This window comes from Leptodactylus fuscus, chromosome 2, assembly GCF_031893055.1.
Source record: "Leptodactylus fuscus isolate aLepFus1 chromosome 2, aLepFus1.hap2, whole genome shotgun sequence".
Classification (NCBI taxonomy): domain Eukaryota; kingdom Metazoa; phylum Chordata; class Amphibia; order Anura; family Leptodactylidae; genus Leptodactylus; species Leptodactylus fuscus.
Window position 1 is genome coordinate 93,460,843 of NC_134266.1, and position 8,422 is coordinate 93,469,264.

The 8,422-nt window shown below is 51.5% G+C and overlaps 1 non-coding gene across 1 annotated transcript; it reads right to left on the reverse strand.

Moving 5' to 3' along the window:
* Positions 1 to 7,973: 7,973 nt before the first annotated feature.
* Positions 7,974 to 8,087, reverse strand: LOC142196338 (U5 spliceosomal RNA). The gene has a single exon (XR_012715183.1). It is a non-coding gene; the product is annotated as a U5 spliceosomal RNA (small nuclear RNA).
* Positions 8,088 to 8,422: the final 335 nt, after the last annotated feature.

Genomic DNA, 8,422 nt, shown 5'->3' on the forward strand with positions numbered 1-8,422 from the left:
GCATGTGTGTGATATTCAAACATTGCCCAAGATGGGAAGGGAGGGAGGGCGATGTCTTCTTTCTCCAACGCTGGCGGGGAATCAAAGAGGAAGTCCCCGCCCAGCGCCGGAGCTTAAATAGGGCTGGCAAGCCCCGTCCCTTCCCCAAGCCCCACCCAGGCCAGCGTCAGTCGCCGGGAGGAGGGGAGGAAGAAGGAGCACGTGCACCACGCCTGGTCAAGACCCGGAAAGCTTAAGCAGCCGTCCGGGTCACATCACTTGAGCTGGGGCTTGCATTGCAGTGCATAAGTATGCCACGAGTAGGCCCAAAGCCTTCTGGAGCCAGAAGAAGTGAGTAACAGTGTTTTTTATGCTCCCTCATCTCTCCTGGGCCTCCAATCATTATCTGAGGCCGGGTCCTGTGGCAGTTGCTACCATTGCTACCCCGGTAGTTACGCCCCTGCTACAAGCTCAGTCCCCTTTAGTTATACCAAAAGTACTTGAGATTCAAGATATGACCCCTGGTGTCTACTATATTCGGTGGCTTTCGATGACTCAGTCTTCAGTCTTCTTTGAGGTAATATGTTGTGTATAGAAGAGAGGACGCGCAATGTTATTGTCCCCATCACAGAGACTGACCCCCATAACACTTAGGACAGGATTTATGTGTGATGTACTCTTGGTATATGGCACCTCCCATAGTCCCCAATCCTGCCACCATGTACACTTGAATCAGCAGCTGAATCTAGTTCTGGATTACTTAGCGGCGGCGACCACTCTCATCATAGCTAGTATGTAAAGACAGATCCAAATAAAGGACAAAAACACCATATAGATTTTTTTTCTTTTTTTTTTATTGAGTAGCAACATTGTAATAAAGTTATTACTGGACCTTTAACATAGAATAAATGGGTCACTGACTGAGAGGTCAGGCCGGTGGATACCATGGAGCTCGCTGCATTCTGACCACCATGTCCTGAGATGAAAGCCATCTGACCCAAAGGATCCAGAGGAAGGCGAAACGAACTCCCCGGAGCGTTATACCTCAGGGGGGCAAAAAATTCCTTCCTGACCCCACGTGTGGCGATCGGATATCTCCCTGGATCCAAACTGTCCTGCTGCATACTGCTTTATATTTGTATATTTTTATTTGTTCTGGAGATCTGACCCTGTAAGGAAAGAAAGAGACATCCTGCTCCTAGGAGCTTACAATCTAATACAATACACATTCTGCCCTTAAGAGCTTACAATCTAATACAATATATAATGATATGATATTAATTATGTTAACCTGAGATGAAAGCCATCTGACCCAAAGGATCAAGAGGAAGGATTCTGCCGGCAGAAGATGGAAACCTGATAACGGAGACCGAACGCTGGTGTGAACCCAGCGGCAACTAAACTTGCCAACTTTTTGTATACGTCAGACGCAGTATTAGGCTCATGTCATTTTAACGGATCCTTTTTTTAATTAAAAAAACAAAAAACTGATGCAAACTGATGTCAATTCATTCATCAAAAAACTGATCCATTAACAGATGTGCATCAGTTTTTTATGTTTACCTCTGCCACCCCCCCATGCACTTCATCTAATACTATCAGGGGCAGCACATGGGGGTGCAATCATTAGGCTAGCACACTTTGGGGGTGCAATGAATCGCTAATGGCTGCCCCCCTTGTCAATAGCGTAACTAGGTATGACGGGGCCCCTTGGAGAACTTTTGACATGCCCCCTCCCTTCCTCCCGAAGACCCTGACCAATCAATCCTCACCTTACCCCGCATTCCTGCATGCACTATTATGCCCCATAGTGGCCCCTGCACACAGTATTATGTCCCATAGTGGCCCCTGCACACAGTATTGTGGCCCTGTACACAGTATTATGCCCCATAGTAGCCCCTGTACACAGGGTCGGACTGGCCCGCCGGGGAACCGGGGAATCCCCCGATTGGCCCCGAGCCTTGACTGACAGTGCTCATTTCCTCAATGCAGAAGCACTGGTCAGGGGCCCGATCGGGATGTTAGGGGCTGGTTCGGGCCCTTGTCCAGTGCATTTGCATTGATGAACTGAGCACTGCTAGTGGCAGGGGCCCGATCGGTAAGCTCGGGGCCCGAGGCTGCCGGCAGCGCTGTAATGAATAAAGAAGCACGGCTGCTGGAAGTTTCCCAGGGCCCCGACACTTACACAGAGGGGCCTCCTGCCAGGGGTATACTTTCCCTATTAACAGGGTCGGACTGAGGTGTCTAGGGCCCACCAGTGGAATTGTTTTTAGGGACCCACCACCAGGACCCTGCAGACCAGCGATACCGAGACAGGGCAGCTAAAGGTAATACCATCTCGGGAGCCATGCTGCTCACCTGCCATACAACGTGCAACAACATACTACCTAAACCTACTGCTACACTCTGTATGGAAAGTGAACAGCGCAGCTCCTAGAAATGTTACCATTACCTGTAGCCACACTGTCCTGGAAGAGCTGATCTGTAGAGGTCCTGGCTGTTGTATCATCACAGATGTAATATTGAGGGCCTATCCTAAGGACAGACCATCAATATTATAAAGATGGATCAATCCTTTAAAGATTTGTCCAGGAATTGGATCAACCCATGTGCCTGGCGGGAGGTGTAAAATAAAAAATAAATAAAAAGTGCCTTCACCTGTCCCCATTGCTCCATTGTCCTCCGCCAGTGTCCATTTAGTCTTGTGCCGGCGCCTCCATGCTGGGAGTCCTGCACCTCATGGGACCACTGAAACCAATTAGATACAGGATTTCCAGAAATAAGGCCATGAGACTGAACAGACACAGGCAGGAGGATAACGGGGCGCTGGGGACAAAAGCTCAATGAAAAACATGGCGTCTCACTGTTGCGCCTAATCCTTAAAGAGGACCTTTCACCATTTGGGGCACATGCGGTTTAATACACCGCTAGAAAGCTGACAGTGTGCTGAATTCAGTGCAGCTTTCCCATTCTGTGCCCCGGGTGAAGAGCTATCGATGCCGATACCGTAGCTCTTCACTGTCAGAAGGGCGTTTCTGACAATGAATCAGTAACGCCCTTCCTCACAGTAGCGTCTATTGCGCTGTACTGTGTGAGGAAGCTTTGCTTACCGCCTAGTGATGACGCTGAGCAGTGAGGAACGCTACCTCCCCCCAGTACATGTCTATGGACGAGCATTATCAGGAGGGGAGGGGGCGTTCCTCCCCGATCTCATAGTACAGCACAATAGGCGCTGCTGGGAAGAAGTACGTTCCTGACTGACTGTCAGAAACGCCCTTCTGACAGTGAAGAGCTACGGTACCGGGACCGATAGCTCTTCACCGGGGGCACAGAACAGGAAAGCTGCACTGAATCCAGCGCACTGTCGGCTTTCTAGCGGTATATAAAACCGCATGTGCCCCAGAAGGTGAAAGCTCCTCTTTAACATCTCAATATACTGTACATCACACTGTAAGGATAAGACCTAACACAGCGTCCCACAGCCAAAAAGCGCTGCAGGAATAAACCCCGGCGGCAACATATCAGTTTTCCTTCAGTGCTTTTTGCAGAAACTCCACAGAGGTTTGCTCTGAGGACTTTCTGCTCCCATTATACCTATAGGGACATTGTAGGTGTTTCCGTAGGTATAAGTGCTGCGATTTCTAAAAACTGCAACAGTTACCTACACACTCATACATATACATCCATATATACTCACACACACACACACACACACACATATATATATATATATATATATATATATATATATATATATATATATATATATATATATAAATCAAAAAGCTTTATTGGCACGTCCGAATAGGTATTTGGCATTGCCAAATCTAGTAAAGTGGGCGGTGGGGGGGGGGGGGAGTTGGATTCGGGTGGGTGAGTGGTGGATATGGTGGGGGGGGGGGTGGTGGTTTGGGTTATAACAGTCCATGGAGTCTCATCTTCCTCTTCGTTGGTGACCGCTATATGGGGAGGTGGGGTTGGAGGTGGGGTGGGGTGGAGCGGGTGTGTTTGGATAAATATAGCAGTCCGTGGAGTCTCATCTTCCTCTTCGTTGGTGACTGCTATATGGGGAGGTGGGGGTGGGGTGGGGCGGGTGTATTGGGATAAATATAATAGTCCGTGGAGTCTCATCTTCCTCTTATATGGTGACAGCTGGACACGTATTGGGCAGCGATCTCCACAGTGGCCTCTTCTTCTCCCAGTAGGATGTAGAGTTTCCTCTTCTCGTCTGCAGATATGAAGTCTGGGATGTGGGCAGAGAGTCTTTGGTAGTAGACGGCCCTCACAGCTGAGTATTTGGTGCAGTGTAGCAGGAAGTGGGTCTCGTCTTCTAGGGCTCCCTGGTCACAGTGCTGGCACAGTCTGTTCTCCCGTGGCTTGTACGTCTGCCTGTATCACCCTGTCTCTATCTCTAGGTTGTGGGCGCTCAGTCTGTACCGGCTCAGGGTCTGTCTGTGCTTGGGGTGTCGTATTCTCTACAGGTAGGTGGCCATGGTGTAGTCTCTTTGTAGGGATTGGTACACGGTGAGTTTCTTGGAGTTATTTATTTCGTTTCTCCATTCTTCAATGTACCGCTCTCTGTTTGCCTCTGTGGTTGCCTTTATTTCGGCCTTGGTTATCATCTGTTGGTGTTTTTGGTTTGGTGGTTGGCTGTTTGGTTGGTGAGTGTCTGGTTTGCTCAGGTGGCTTAGCCATGTTTGGTGGTAGTAGGAGTTGGGCTTGCTCCCCTGGATGTGTGCCTGGAAAGCTAGCGCCCTCTTCTGTATGGTGAGCCATAGGGGGAGTCTGCCTAGCTCAGCCCTGCAGGCCATGTTGGTGGTGTTGTGATGGACATGGAGCAGGTATTTGCAGAACTCCAGGTGGAAGTTCTCTGTTGGGCTGGAATCCCACTTTGACTGGTCTGGGTAGGTGGCTGGGCCCCAAACCTCGCTGCCATAGAGAAGGATCGGGGAGATGACTGCGTCAAATATCTTCAGCCAGACCCTCACCGGTGGTTTGAGGTGGTACAGTTGTCTTCTGATGGCGTAGAAGGTTCTGCAGGCTTTTGCTTTCAGGGTTTCTATTGCTGCTTTGAAGCTTCCTGATTGGCTGAGCTCCAGCCCCAGGTAGGTGTAGCTGTTGGTTTTCTCCAGTGTGGAGCCGTTCAGTGTGAATTGTGGGGTGGTGGCTTTATTGTGGCCCTTCTTCTGAAATACCATGACTTTGGTCTTCTTCTGGTTGGTGGGTAGGGCCCATGTGGTGCTGAATTTTTCCAGAACTGACAGGCTTTCTTGGAGGTCTTTCTCAGTGGGGGCCAGGAGTAGGAGGTCATCGGCGTATAGCAGGAACTTCACCTCCCGGTCGTTCAGGGTGAGGCCTGGGGTTGGTGAGGCCTCCAGGGCTGTAGCCAGTTCATTGATATAGATGTTGAAGAGCGTTGGGCTCAGGCTACAGCCTTGTCTGACCCCTCGGGCCTGTTGGAAGTATGCTGTCCTTTTCCTATTCACCTTCACACTGCACTGGTTTCCGGTGTAGGAGCTCTTGATGACGTCGTACGTTCTTCCTCCTATTCCACTCTCTAGGAGTTTTAGGAGTAGGCCTGGGTGCCGTACTGAGTCGAACGCCTTCTTAAAGTCTACAAAGCAGGCGAATATCTTGCCTCTTCTGGTGTTGTGGACGTGCGTCTTGATGAGGCTGTGCAGGGTGTAGATATGGTCTGTGGTGCGGTGGTTTGGCATGAACCCTGCTTGGCTCTTGCTGAGGACCCCGTGTTGTGTGAGGAAGGTGAGGATTCTGTTATTGATGATGCTGTTGAATAGTTTCCCCATCGTGCTGCTGACGCAGATCCCTCTGTAGTTGTTGGGGTCGTATTGGTCCCCATTCTTGTAGATGGGGGTTATGAGGCCTTTGTTCCAGTCTTCGGGGAAGTGTCCAGCGTTGAGCACGAGGGTGAATAGCATAGCATATACACATTTATATACATTCATATACCATATATACTCACATATATACATACACTCACACATTATTATAGCATACTGTATATACACACACATACCTGTATACAAACATACAGTCCTCACACAGTATACAAGTCACATGCTTTAACCCTTAAGTACTATCATGGTGTCTATCATAATGATATGTGTATGGTAGTGGTGTATGATAGACACCATGATAGGACTTAAGGGTTAATCAAATGTACACATATACATATTAAATATTACATTTTACCAAAAAAAAGAAAAAAATATACTCACATTTGTGAAGCAGCAGCAGACTCCTCTGTCCCCACACGGGCCGATGTAAGCGATGACTCACTCTGAAGAGGAGGGGGAGGGGGGAAAGTCCGGGCTTGCAGAGAGAGCGCTTCCTAAGATTGCAGGGATAGCTGCTGCCCCTGGTGTGCTTCCCATGCAGGTTCGGACTGGCCCGCCGAGGAACTGGGCAATCCCCCGGTAGGCCCCGAGCCTTGACTGACAGTGCTCATTTCCTCAATGCAGAAGCACTGGTCAGGGGCCCGATCGGGATGTCAGGGGCTGGTTTGGGCCCCTTTCCAGTGCATTTGCATTGATAAACTGAGCACTGCTAGTGGCAGGGGCCCGATCGGTAAGCTCGGGGCCCCGGGCTGCCGGCAGCACTGTAATGAATAAAGAAGCACAGCTGCTGGCAGTTTCCCAGGACCCCGACACTTACACAGAGGGGCCTCCTGCCAGGGGTATACTTTCCCTATTAATATAGTATACCCCTGGCAGGAGGCCCCTCTGTGTCAGTGTCGGGGCCCTGGGAAACTGCCGGAAGCCATGCTTCTTTATTAATACATGGGAAGCACACCAGGGGCAGCAGCTATCCCTGAAATCTTAGGAAGAGCTCTCTCTGCAAGCCCGGACTTTCCCCCCTCCCCCTCCTCTTCAGAGTGAGTCATCGCTTACATCGGCCTGTGTGGGGACAGAGGAGTCTAGGAGCCCTTGAAGCGTATAGAGAGAAGGGCTGGGACTGGAGGGCGGGGAGACTAGCAGGTTTACCTTTAAACTTTTTGGAGACTCCTTGGCGGTCTTATACTGATTGGCCCTTAGGTTCAAAGAGCGGTCCTGTATATAATTGAGGTCACGTGGACATGGAAGCACCTTCTCACAGTGTCGGCTGCAGAGAGGATCGAGCGCTTACCTTGCCATGGAGATGGAGCGGCTCATCATGGACAGGCTCAGAGCGGAGGGTTCTGGTTGGCTTGATGCCCTGCTGAGAGGAGTCCAGGAGTCCAGGTCGGGGGAATCGCAGCAGGATGTGTCCGGTGAGCAGTGGATGGGTCCAGGTGCAGAGGAGTCGTTAGTGCCGGGGCCTATGCCTGTGGAGTCCAGGAGGCCGCAGAGGGACACCAGACCTCTGAGGCAGCTCAGCTCTAGTCCCCCAGGGAGTGGTAAGAAGAGGACCGGGCGGTCAGGATCAAGTGCGGCGGTGAGGGGTAAGGCTGTAACAGCTCCTTCCTTGTCACTCTCCCCGGAGCGTTCTTGGGCTCGCGCCCGGCCGGCAGCGTCGGGGGGGGGGGGCGTGGCGAGAGGCCGGGTGTGCAGCGTGCGCCGGCTCCTGTAGGCCGGGCCCGTGTGTCGGCCGCGGCTTCAGCTGGTCAGGGCATTTGGGACGGCGCTCCCTCGTCGGGTTTCCTCGTGACCAACGCCGGGAACATCCCCAGTGGCCTCCAGGTAAGCGCTCCCCCCCTAGCAACACGTGGGACACGGACCAGGGTTTTCCCCATCATGGGGGTGGGTGGGGGGAGGGGCTGCCTGCATGTACCCAGTTTTCCCAGGGATCCTGTACGGCGTCGGCTAGTTGCGCACCTGATAATTCCTGGGGCCTGCCGTTGCCGTCAGCGTCATCATCCAGCAGCCCTGTAGTCCTTGCTGTTGGGGGAGGGGTTTCGGGAAGCGGGGGGGCGGTGTCTCGTGATCCTTTCCCCCTTCAATCACCTTATCAGCCCTCACAGCTGGTTTCTTTTTTGTTTTGTTTTTTGATTTTTTTTCCAGCGAGCGCCAGGCATCAAAAAATTATCAGAAACTCATAATTGTTCCTCTCCACGGAAAGCTTTAGTAAAAGGCTAAAGATTTATTCGGTCTGAAGAGAAACCAGAGTATACACAGCAGGTTTCTTATGGGGGGTTTACCACACTGCAGCCTGTAGTTTTTTCAAGGGGGTTTGGTTAGCTCCCAGGCTCCGCCTTCCGCGTCGCTGCAGCTGCCCATGGCAATGGGGGCTGTGCAGGGTCCCGGAGATTTGAGCAGGAGTTCACATGCACAGGGTCCTTCCGTTGCTATGTCACCTCGTTTGCATAGATGCCCTTCTGCCTCTGCTTCTTCTTCTTCATTAGGTGTACAGCGGAGCTCTCGTCGGTGGTCAAGGGAGAGATCGCCTGCCCGCTCCAGGAGGAGCGCACACCGCCATTCACATTACCGTGGATCTCGCCGTCGTT